General features: G+C 42.4%; 1 long non-coding RNA gene across 1 annotated transcript in view; it reads right to left on the bottom strand.

Moving 5' to 3' along the window:
- LOC109311702 overlaps nt 1-12,981 on the bottom strand; it is a 141,241-nt gene that overhangs the window by 72,727 nt on the left and 55,533 nt on the right. The window contains exon 2 of the long non-coding RNA XR_002101583.1: nt 6,006-6,114. This is a non-coding gene — a long non-coding RNA (uncharacterized LOC109311702). The remainder of the gene's footprint in view (nt 1-6,005; nt 6,115-12,981) is intronic.

Genomic DNA, 12,981 nt, shown 5'->3' with positions numbered 1-12,981 from the left:
GACTCCAGTACTTTTTCCTGCCATGGCAGGGGGTTGGACTTGATGATCTGCTCAGGTCCCTTCTGACCCTACCAACTATGAAACTATGAGCGCAGCCCTGGCTTTCCCTGCCTCTGGTTGTTGGGCTGAGCTCCATGGAGCTGGTAGAGCCCCATGGAGCTCACTCTGATGGTGGGAGGTGGGCAGAGCCGTGTAAACAGGGCTGCATTCCATCTCCTGCCACCAGGCTGAGCTCCATGGGGCTGCGGAGCCACTCGGAGCACAGCCCTAGTTCTCCGCTGCCTCCTGCCACAAAGGTGGATGACAGGAGTCTGCCGCTGCTGCCTGCGGCCAACAAAAATATCAGTCTTTCCAAGCGCTGTCCAGCACCGGTCCCAGGCAGCAGCAGTGGCCTCCTATCATCCAGTGCGTATCTGGGGACCCACAGCCACCGAGAGGAGTCTGGCACAGCCCCACAACCCTTCCAGGGGTGTGGGACCCCGGATTCATAGATTTATAGGTGCTAGGGTCAGATGGGACTTCAACAGATCATAAAGTCTGACCCCCTGCCTAGGCAGGGAAGATTGCTCGGGTCAGATGACCCTAGCCAGATACCTATCCAGCCTTCTCTTAAAGACTCCGGAAGTAGGGGAGAGGACCAAATTTTGGCCACCCCTACCATGAAGAAGTTTTTCCTGATATCTAGCCTAAATCTGTTCTGTCAGTTTGTGACCATTGTTCCTTGTTACCAAGAGGTGCTTTGGTAAACAGAGCATCTCCAATCCCTTGCTGTGTCCTCCTAATGAATTTGTAGGCAGCCATAAGATCACCTCTCAGCCTTCTCTTGCAGAGGCTGAAGAGGTCCAGGTCCCTCAGTCTCTCCTCATAGGGCTCGTCCTATTGCAGATGATTTCATCACACTGACGACTCATGTTCATTTTGGAGTCCTCTATGACTCCAAGATCCCTTTCCACTTCTGTGCTGCTGAGAGGGTCAGTTCCCAGCCAGCAGGTATGCTGGATATTTTTGTGCCCTAGGTGCAGCACTCTACACTTGTCCTTGTTGTATTCCATCCTATTGTGTACTGCCCATTTTTCTAACCTGCCTGAAATTGTTTCCTACCCTCCAGAGTGCACACTTCACCCCACAGTTTAGTATCATCTGCAACCTTGAACAGAGTACAGTTCACACCCACATCCAAGTCACTGATGAAGATATTGAAGAGTATAGGTCCAAAGACCGAACCCTGCAGGACCCCACTATCCACATCCTTCCAGCCATCTACTACCACTCTCTGGGTGCAACCACTAAGCCAATTTGCCACCCACCAGACCATGTAAACATCTATATCACAGCCTCTGAATTGATTTATGAGAATGGGATGAGATACCATATTGAAGGCCTTGCTAAAATCCAAGAAAGTGACATCCACCTCTACTCCTGCATCAAAGCATTTTGTGACCCTGCCATAAAATGAAACTAGATTGATCAGGCATGATCTACCTGCTACAAATCCATGCTGGTTTCCCTGCTGCATTATTTTTCCCACTAGACTCCCACAGTCCTTCATAACCTTTTCAAAGACCTTTCCAAGGATGGAGGTGAGACTGACTAGCCTATTATTACTTGGATACTCCTTCCTCCCCTTCTTGAAAATAGGGACCACATTGGCTCTTTTCCTGTCCTCTGGGACCTGTCCTGAGCACCATGAGCGTTCAAACAGCTGTGCCAGTGGTTTTGCTAGAACACCAGCCAATTCCTCCAGTATTCTCAGATGCAGCTCATTCGGGCCTGCTGACTTGGGATCTGCGCACTGGATGACAGGAGGCTGCCACTGATGCTGGGGCCAGTGGCAGCATCAGTCTTCCCAAGCGTTGGGTGTGGGCTGCACACAGAGCTGGTCCCGGACAGCAGCAGCAGCCTCCTGTCATCTGGCGCAAATCCTGGCACCCACACCACTGCAAGGAGTCTGGCACAGCCCTGCAGCCTTCCCAGCGGTGCGGGACCCTGGATCGGTGCACCAGATGACAGGAGGCTGCCACATCCGTCAAGTGTCATGCGTTTTGCTTTGAACGGTTTGAGGTACAGTTTCTGGGAAACCTCTACACGTATCTCCTTGCAACTTGTCAAGTTTCATGCTTTCAGAAGGGGCTACCAAATTCCATCTGAATCAGGCAAGAAATGACAAAGTTTTAGGCATTTTCATGATTCCCCATTATAGCCTATGGGCGAAATGTCAAAACGCGTCAAAACAGCGCAATAGTTTCAACTAAATTAAATGAGACAGTGCTTTGAAACAAAACAAAATGACAAAGCGAAACACTGTCCCTTCGAAATGGCAAAGCAGATGTGGAAATGAAATGATGGTGTTTTGTATAGCCTTAGAAAATACTTAACACAAACTAACAGTCAAGCGTTAAAATCAGATAAAACAAAAAATAAAAACTGCTGTTCACTTATTGATGATGAACATAGAAGTTATAGGTAAATGAAAGTGTGATTTTAGAGGTCATTCTGTATCTATAGTCAGTTCATCCCAAGACAGACTATGTTATTCTGTAATTAAATTGGGGAACATCTAAAACAGAAAAGATGGAAATGGAATCTAGGTCAGCAAGACAAGAATGATTGGGATATCTGTGTCAAACCCCAACTCCATGTGGTGCCCAATGACTAGGGAGATGACGATTCAATTGCTCATAGGACTTGTTACTTATTAGCCAGAGCACACAGGGAGCAAACACCAGCACATTGCTTGCAACAGCTTTATTCAAAATGGAGACAGCATCAGTCAAAGGTCCCTCACAGACACACAGCCCCTGACCCAGGGGACCTGCCCTAAACATTAGTTCTTTTTACATTTTATACACCTTGGCTCATACTCATTAACATTCACTCCACCTTCATTCCTCTTCTGGTTCCACCTTATCTCCTCCTATCCCAAGCTCCACCTCTGTTTACTGTTTACTTCATTAACATGGGATTGCCTACGCATTTCACTTATTTACATGCCCTTCTGCTAAGAGTGCATGCTTAAGGCCATGAACTTGGCTTCTCCCGGTCACTTGCTGCTTCTTTCTGGTTTCTTGTTGACTCCATCTCCAACGTTTTGCTTCTGCTTTATCTCCTGACAATAACTGGTGGGCTGCATCTTGTTCTTTTTATACCGTATATCCTACACGCTATCCCATTGTTAGGAAACTGCTTGCTTAACCATATGTAAGGTTATTTTAATTACATCCTTCTGCCTTGTGGTCAGCAGCTTTTGCTGAGACACAGAAAAAAGCCTTTATTCAGCTGTAAATCCAGTGCTCTCCAAGATCCAAATACAGTCACCCTAATGTTCTACACTAGGAAAAAAACCCTTTGAGATGGATTTCAAGGTTATCATCTCTGACTTGCATTCAATTATAATGTATTTACATTGCTAGCTTTGAAAAATGCAGTGATCTTTGTTAGTCATTTTTAATATTACTCATTATTGCATATGGTGATAGATACCTTCCTCTATGTAAGAGCATACTTCTACATGTCAGAACTTCAAGGCTCTCTAGTAACTGAATTAGTTTTAATGTTGCATGGGTAAATACTCTGCTAGCACTAATGAGCAATACTTTGCTTACAAAAGAGATCAGGAACCAAGAACCATTAAAACTAATGACACTCAACATCTCAAGTTTGGTGAGCTTAAAATATAAAGAACAGTAAAAGGCAAAGATTTTTGTGGATAATATCTTTTATTGGACTAAAGATATTAGGTACAAAAATACTTGCCACTTGCATTTTTCCTGTATCGTCATGGCTACATTACCCTAACATTACCTAAAATAAGTTTGAAGCAAGCATCTACAAAAAATAAATAGGCATGCACATATTTCCTTTTGTATACTGAAATCCTTTACATGAAATTGCTGTATCATCAAAATCCTTCCCCAAGAACATTGTTACTATCTATTGAATAACTTATTCTTACAAATTTTACTCTGTGGTATATTAAAAAACTGTTCGTGCTGCTTATTTGATATCCACCATTTGACAGGTGTGGTAATTACTTAGTAAAATTATGCTTTACTTCAGCTCTTCAAATGGATCAAGTCAATTTTTACAAATAGTGGGCGGGTGTACAGGTGCCCCTGACTGTGCAGTAACTGCTGTTAATGTGCAGTCCCAGTGGCACATGGGTCGTTTCCGACACTACTGCGCTGTAGTGTCAGTGTCACAATTTGAGCCCACCAACGTTATGTCACTGTAGCGATGAGCTACATCAACTGTTGCATCTTGTGTATACGTGCCCAGAACTTCTAAGTGATGCATAATGAGTAACTACCCTCTAATATGATATTTTAAAATTAATCTATTATGGAGTTCAGGATTTCTTTACACATTGATTAGTACACAAAGGCCATATGAATACTAGCTTTAAATGGATATATGACCATACAAAAATAGGGGAATTAAGGCTGTTCTATACATAAAACACTATTTGTATTATTCAAAACACCAACAACAAAAACTTATGCCACCAGTCCTGCTTTTGGCAAACTATTTTACATTACTACGTGAACAGCATAAAATTTAGTGTCCAGGTCCTGTTACTGTTCTGAAATCAGATTACAAAAACTATTTTTTTTGTTCAAATTTTTTTAAGAAGAGTCCAAATTCTAGTGAACAAAATGGTTCTTTAATGTAATCAACCTAATTACAGTTATTAGAGTAATTGCTAAGGCAATAAAACTAATTAAAAATTAAACTCCAGAGGAACTCAGCACCTTAAAAGGGCTTTACAGCCTGGATTTACCTTTTTAAAAAGTTTCAAATTGTAGCTATGAATAAATAAAATGAACTACAGAACTACTGTAATTTTCTAAATGACTTTTCCACCCCAAACTCTCCATTATATATATATATTCTTAAACTGAAAAAGGTTGGATTGAGTATAATTAAAATCCAATATCTGATACTTCTCCCCTTTCAATTGTGAATAGTCTTGGTGAATTGCTCAGGTGAGTAAAGACTACAGGACTGACTTTCTAATAAATACCTTTCTTAGCATTTTGGAACACTCAAACTAGAATGACACTAGAGGGCACAGCTGTAATATTCTTTTTCTGATATCTGTCAACCTCAGTGCACCTCTTCAGCAACTGTAACAGGATTATTCCATATGTTAATTTGTTGCAACAATGACATGTTAGCAATAAAACTCTCTTGCAATTAAATTAATAATGTAAACTCTAGTTAGAACACATTTTAATAAAGTCTTCTGTCAATATTCAACAAACATTCAGGATACAAATGCTTCTTCTCTGGGGCCATATTCTTCCACTTCTACCCACACTGACTTCTATCCTTCTCTGGGAGTAGTCACGGTGCTGTCAGCACTACCCCATATCAGTAGGTGTGGCAGAACTAAGGCCCCATCTACAAGTTATACTTACGGTGTGATTAACCAGTGAATCATGTCTTTAAGTTGGTTTCAACTTCAATTCATTAATGACATGATAAAACAACCAACAGCCACAAAGTTATTCCACAACAAATATATAACTTTGTTATCACACCATTAATTGAGTGTGTGGTCAGATGCACCCCTGTGGCTGGGAGCCACGTCAAATGAGGGGCTCCCAGCCACAGGGTATACCATTTGTGCCAGCCCCTCAGCTGACAAGGCTTGCAGAGGTCACTGCTGTGAGCCTCATCAGCTATGCAGCAGGGTCAGTACAGAGAATGCTGCCCCACCCCTTAAGCCTCATTAGCTGGTGCAAGAGGAGCCTGGGATTGTGATCCTGGGCTCCCCCTGCACTAGCAGTAAGATGTGATGGGATGTGGCAAAACAGAAGGCATGATTGTGTGGGTCACGCATGAGATCCTATCGTGCCCTTACTTGAATGCCTAGAGGGACCCTAAATTACAGGTAATGCTATCAACCCTACGATCCACATAGCCATTTTGCATTCTCAGTGCAATACAGAAGCAATTTCTCTACTGGAAATAAAGTCATTTGTCCTAGGAGCTTAAAACTGTACCTGAGTCGTCCCCATAATGTCTGAGCCTTGTGCACGTTGCAGGCATTCACAAGTAGCAGCAGGGGTGAACTTGCAGTGGTTACACTCGTGCTTCACTGGATGAGAAATCCTAAGATGAGGAATGAATAGAAATGGGGAAAAATATGATAAAATGCAAAAGACCCCCCACCCCCCATCAAAACAAGAAAAAGAAAGAGAGAAAGGAATTTAAATCCATGTGGTGTGCACATAAAAACAAAAATAAAACCATGGTCCCAAGCAGCATTTAATTCAATTGAGCACAGCAATGTAGCATGAAAGAAGCAAGCATAGAGAGACATATTGCACATCAAACATATGTAAAGCTCTTCCCATGGTACGATTAACTTTTCCATCACGTGTTTGTAACTATGCTCAATGCTTCTTATGCTCTTTACATGAAAACTAAGAACTACTAGATTAAAGACAGAATTTAGTATCTGACTCTTCTAGTATGTTGTATATTGGACACAATAGAGAGCATGCTCCCTAAAAGCTAATACAAAAATTGTTTAAAGTTATCAATGTAGTATCATATTTCACTAGTGGCTTAAAAGGTAGAACAGACAGTGTTTTCAGAAAACTTTCTGGTACATGTCCATGGGGGACCCCAAAGAGAAAAACAGCCTTGTATTTAAGAAAGAAAAGAAATTAAAGTAACTTTGTAAAATATAATTTCATGGCGCATCTACATCCTGGGCAAAATCAACAGCATCACCAGTAAGATCACATGGGAAGTTTTGTAGTGAATAAAAAATAAAACATTTAATTGTAATGGAATGATATGCTCATAAAATCCCTCTGCTACCTACACATAGGCTAACCGGATCTGGAGTAAGCTTGATGGCATAGGGCTTCTTTTCCCTCAACTGAGCCAAATGGCAGAAATTGGATGGCGTCTTGGCTTTGCTTCTCCCATGTAGTGGCTTATGTTGCTGAACCAGTCTGAGGGTGTCAGAATTTGCTGTCCTTTCAGAGCATCTCATTTCATACCACGCTCATGAAAGTTTATGCTATGTATCTTTGATTTAACTAGCCTATAAGGTGCATATCTACCCTATCTTCTGCCAGAATTTGCTGCTGACATACACCAGTGACAAATGAATACACCATCAAAGCAAGGAAGGAGAATGAAGGGACTTGTGCCTCCAAAGGCACCATTGGTTACGAATTACATTTGAAATGATGTGGTGTACACAGCACCTACTGCCAAGGGCAGTGCCTAAAGGCATACTCTAGGCCTTAGTTCTGAAAGCAGCCCTACATTTTCCTCTACTTACATTTATAGAACCAGAACAGGAATAAAAATGACAGAGAAAAGCTAAAGCAGTAATGGTCTAGGAGTTATGCAAGAGGCAGGGATTTCTTAGAGTTATATCTTTTATTGGACCAACTTCAAGTTCAGCCTCAGACCTGAAGAAGAGTGTTTTGCATTTGAAAGCTTATCTAACTAGATGCCAACTGTGCAGTTAGTCCAATAAAAGATATCACCCTAAGTAATCTTTGCCTCTCATCATTCCTGGACTATTATGGCTACAGCAGCACTCTGACACTACTATAACATGAAAGATATTGAAATATGCTGCTTACAATGGAAAATCCACAGCCTAAAGAATGGTCATACCTAAATACGAATGTCTTGCATTCAAAAGCTTGAAAAACTCTATCCAAACTATGCAGTTGATCCAATAAAATATATCACCCTAAGAAATCCCTTGCTGTAGTATTTTTAATAATAACAATGATAATGATAATACACTGGCTATGAAAATTTAAGGTCTCATCTTCCACTCTGGATGTCTTTGACATTATTTAATATAATACACAAACACAGGTGGTAAATCCAACAAATCTCCCACCCCAACAGACACCAAACAAGTAAATGTTTTTTTCCCCCATCAGAATTCTTCCTCAAAAACAACCACTTTTCATCTCCTTAGGAAAGATGGTTCCCAAAAGAAATGTGCTCCTGTTTCACAAGTCTGCATCGATGGAAAAAGACTGAATGGTGTAGATAGGGAGGACTCCTGGTTATCAACGGTCATTACAGTGGGTCGGTTATGTTTAAATGTAAACTAAGAGTGAAAAAAAATGATAATTCAGTAATTAGGGGCCCTGGATACATAACACTCCAACAATGGTATAAATACTTTGATTTTGTACAGGAAGGTAAATTACATAGTGTTCTGGAACAGACAGTTCACCAGTCATCCCTGGTAGCAGCTGCAGAGGCGCTATTACAGAATCTCAGTACTGTGTGTTGGGGAAGCATGTAAGTGCCTGCTGGCATTGATCAAATAGCTTCTACAAAATAACCACATATATGCAATGTCTACCGTGTAAAACTTACAATGGTGCTTGTTTATGGTTGCTTTTCCCAGTGATAATTCTACACCGTATTCTAATAAATTGGACTAGAATATGGTTGCACAACGTATCTGTTTCTTTTCTTACACAGGGCTTTAACACACTACATGTTCAGAGTAAAGTGCAATACAACCCTGCTGTATTTTATTTGGAATGTCTTTTGTGGCTGGCTTTCCATTTAATTGTACAATAAACTTGATGCACATGTGGGATGTTACAGATTATCATGAAATTAACACATTAATCACACAATCAGTGTAATGTCTGCCAGGAGCTACAGATAGTACTGAGCTGATGGCATGCTAGCCACCTTTTTCACTTAGGCAAATGAGGGAATAACTAAATGTAATTGTATTTAATGATAATTGAAACCATAGAAGCCACTGCTCAGGGCAGAGACCAGCCTGGCAAAGCCCAAGGAGAAACCAAGCACTGTAGCTTGAAAGGTATCAAATTGATTTACTGCAAATGCATGGGTTGGGGACATTTATGTGGTTGTAGCTGAGTTTAAGTGAAAGGAACCAGAAGGGAAAGAGACAGTGTGAGCAGCTGATAGTATGGTCCTGTGAAGGAGATGAGAGTACTCTATAGGACACAGTGGACTGGAAGGAAAGCAAGCTTGTATTTCAAAAGAAACTGCCTCCTGTTATTTGCTGTGTTCTGGGAGATAACCCACTTACTGGCAGGGCAAACCTGAAGGAGTAAGAAGACAGCACGGTGTAGGTTTTGCTATCAGTGATGAACTTATGTTATTGTGTGAAGCTTTGATTGACGTGTTCATACATAACATGACACTTTGAGTTAGACTACAGAAGTGATTCATCAACTTTGTCAGTGTCTATGTGGTGTCTAACTGCAGGCTAGTGATGAGAAGATAGACAGCTCTTATCAACCACTGGAAGAAATGATCAGCAGAATTCCACAGAAGCCATTCTAGTACTTGGAGACTTCAGTGTAAGGGTTAGGTCCAATGCTGAGATCTGGCCTGGGATTCTGGGTAGGCATGGTATTGGACATATGAACGACAATGGTCAGACAGTTCTTGAGCTCTGTGCCATCCAAGACTTACTGGTGATCACAACCTTTGCTGGTAACATCAGAAGAACATCGTGGAGACACCCAAGGTCAAAGCATTGGCATCGGCTGGACTTGGTACTGATACGACATACATGCTTGAAAGAAATCCTGCGTACATGATCCTTTCAAAGTGCCGACTGTGACACAGACCACTTTCTTGAGAGCTGTACAATTTCAAGCTAAGAAGATCCACTGCAATAAACCTGCTAGACAACCTCAATTAACTTGTGCCAAACCAATGATCCTGTCAAGAAATAGCTTTTCAATAAAGAAGTAGCAAAGTCAGCCCAAACAAGCGAAACTATCCAATTCATGGGAAGTCCTGAAGACAAGTATGTACAATGAGGCAATCAAGAGTTTTGGAAAGAATACTAAGAAAAACTTCAACTGGTTTGTAGGCCATTTGGAGGTATTGCAGCCCCTTATTGAGAGAAAAACAACTGCCCTAATTACCTACAAGGCTACTCCTACTTTCCAAAACACTTATTCAAAAACCTAAGATAAGCTCATAAGGCTGTTCAAACACCTTCCAGGAGGGGTGCTCAAGAATTTTGGTTGGGTCTCTGCAACAGCATCCAACAGGCGGCTGATGCAGGTGACAGTAGATGCTCCTACAAAGCCATTAGGTTAACAAAGTACAAGACAACTCCATTGAAAGACCTGGATGGTAATATCATAACTGATAAGGGGAAGCAACTGGAGAGGTGGATTGAGCATTATGGAATTATATACTCAAGGGAGTCTGTAGTAGACTAATGTATGCTAAATGAATTGCCTGGGCCTAAAGTTATGACTTTGCTGGATGCCAAACCTACACTAAAGGAACATGAACAATAACAAAGCTTCAGGATCTGACTGCTTACCTCCTGAAATTTACAGTTGTGCAAACAAAGACTTGCTACAAAGATTACATGAGGTATTGCTACTGTGTTGGAAAAAAGAAACTCCTCTGCAAGATTTCAAGGACACTTGTTTCATCCAATTCAATAAAAACAAAGGAGACAGAAGTGACTGTAATAACCACAGAGGTTTATCTTGTCCCAACATGACGTGAGAAATCTTAAGCCATATTCTTTTACCTAGACTTCAAACATTAGCTGAGGGAATCTATCCTCAGAGCCAGGGTGGCTTCTGCTTACAAAGGTCCACCATAGATATGGTCTTCTCTGTCAGACATCCAATGTCTCCAACTATTTAGTTGGTCTAATAAAAGATACCAGATTCACCCAAAGAACCTTGTCTGCCTATGTCCTTAGACTAACATGGCTACAACCTATACCTACTGTACAAGGCTTTTATAGATTAAAAAAAAGCCTTCCTTACAGTTAGTCGATCATGGCTTTACATTGTTCTGAAGAAGCTTGGTTGTCCATCTATACTGCTAAACCTTATAAAATCCTTACGTGATGGCAAAAAGGCAACTGTAACATATGAAAAGCAAGAGTCTGACTCATTATGGGTTAGGATCGATGGAGGTCATGGAGAAAGGGATTTGGTGGTAGGGGTCTGCTACAGACCCCGACACAAAGGGGAAGAACTAGATATTGAACTCCGAGGCAGCTCTCGGAGACCATAAAGACTAGGAAGGCGGTAGTCATGGGGGACCTAAACTACCCTGATATCTGCTGGGAGACGCAGACAGCAAATTCCCACTGTTCATGCAGGTTCCTATCCTGTGTACAGGACCTCCACCTGTCACAGGAGGTACATGGTCCCACTAGGAGGAATGCCTTACTGGACTTGGTATTGGCAACAGGGGATGACATGGAAGGGGACCTACAGATCAGTGGTTACCTAGGACAGTGACCATTAAATAATAGAATTCATCATAAGGCATAGAGTGGGTAAGGTAACTAGTAGGGTGGAAGTGCTAGACTTTAGGAAGGCTAATTTCAGCAAACTCAGGCGTTTAGTCAATGACTCACTGCACAGTAAGAGATTTGGCAAGTTGAGAGCCCAGGAAGGGTGTCTGTACCTTAAGGAAACAATCCTTTGGGCACAGAGGGAGCCGATTCTGATAAGGGGGAAAAGGGGGAAAGGGGCAAAGTGGCTTCCTTGGCTGACCAGAGAAATCCAGAGCAGCCTAAGGGCAAAAAGGGAGGCATATAAGCAGTGAAAACAGGGAGAGATTACTAAAGAGGAGTATGCCTCCTCAGCACGCAGTTGTAGGGAGACCGTTAGAAAGGCCAAAGCTACCATGGAGCTGAGGATGGCTTCCCAAGTTAGAGATAACAAAAAATTGTTTTTCAGATATATAGGGAGTAAAAGGGAAGGCCCAGGGCAGTATAGGACCACTACTGAATCGGCAAGTGCGACTGGTGACAGACAGAGAGGAAAAGGCTGAACTCCTCAATGAGTTCTTTGCCTCAGTCTTCCTAAATGAGGGGCAATATAAGTCTCACAATGGGATTGTAGAGAGGCAACAGCTGGGTGCCAGACTACCAAATGTTGACTCTGAGATGTTGCAGTCACTTGGAAGGACTGGATGTGTTTAAGTCAGCCGGCCCAGATGAGCTCCATCTGAGGGTACTGAAGGCACTGGCCAATATCACTGCACAGCCACTGGCAAAATATTTGAGCACTCATGGCATATGGGACAGGTCCTGGAGGACTGGAAAAGGGCCAATGTGGTCCCTATTTTCAAGAAGGGGAGGAAGGAGGATCCAGGCCACTATAGGCCAATCAGTCTCACCTCCATCCTTGGCAAAGTCTTTGAAAAGATTATGAAGGCACATATATGTGAGAGCCCAGCAGGAAAAATTATGCTGAGGGGAAACCAGCACGGGTTCACAGCAGGTAAATTGTGCCTGACTAATCTAGTCTCTTTTTATGACCAGGTTACAAAACACCTCAACGCAGGAGTAGGGGTTGATATTGTTTACTTAGACTTCAGGAAGGTCTTCAATACGGTATCCCACCCCATACTGGTGAACAAGTAAGAGGCTGTGACTTGGATGATTACACAGTCCGGTGGGTGGCAAATTGGCTAGAGGGTCATACCCAGAGAGTGGTAGTGGATGGGTCGGTATCGACCTGGAAGGGCGTGGGCAGTGGGGTCCCGCAGGACTTGGTCCTTGGACCGATACTCTTCAATGTCTTCATCAGTGACTTGGACGCGGGAGTGAAGTGTACTCTGTCCAAGTTTGTGGATGATACAAAACTGTGGGGAGAAGTAGACACACCAGAGAGCAGAGAACAACTACAGGCAGACCTGGACAGGTTGGACAAGTGGGCAGAAAACAACAGAATGCAATTTAACAAGGAGAAATGCAAAGTGCTGCACCTAGGGAGGAAAAATGTCCAGCACACCAACTGCCTAGGAAATGACCTGCCCAGTAGCACGGAAATGGAAAGGGATCTTCGAGTCCTAGTGGGCTCCAAGAAGAACATGAGTTGTCAGCATGACAAAGTCATCAGAAAAGCTAACTGCACTTTATCATGCATCAGCAGATGCATGACAAACAGAACCAAGGAGGTGATACTTCCCCTCTATCGGGCACTGGTCAGATCGCAG

Source organism: Crocodylus porosus, unplaced genomic scaffold (assembly GCF_001723895.1).
Source record: "Crocodylus porosus isolate Cpor-Errol unplaced genomic scaffold, CroPor_comp1, whole genome shotgun sequence".
Taxonomy (NCBI): domain Eukaryota; kingdom Metazoa; phylum Chordata; order Crocodylia; family Crocodylidae; genus Crocodylus; species Crocodylus porosus.
This window is presented reverse-complemented; position numbering and strand designations above follow the sequence as displayed.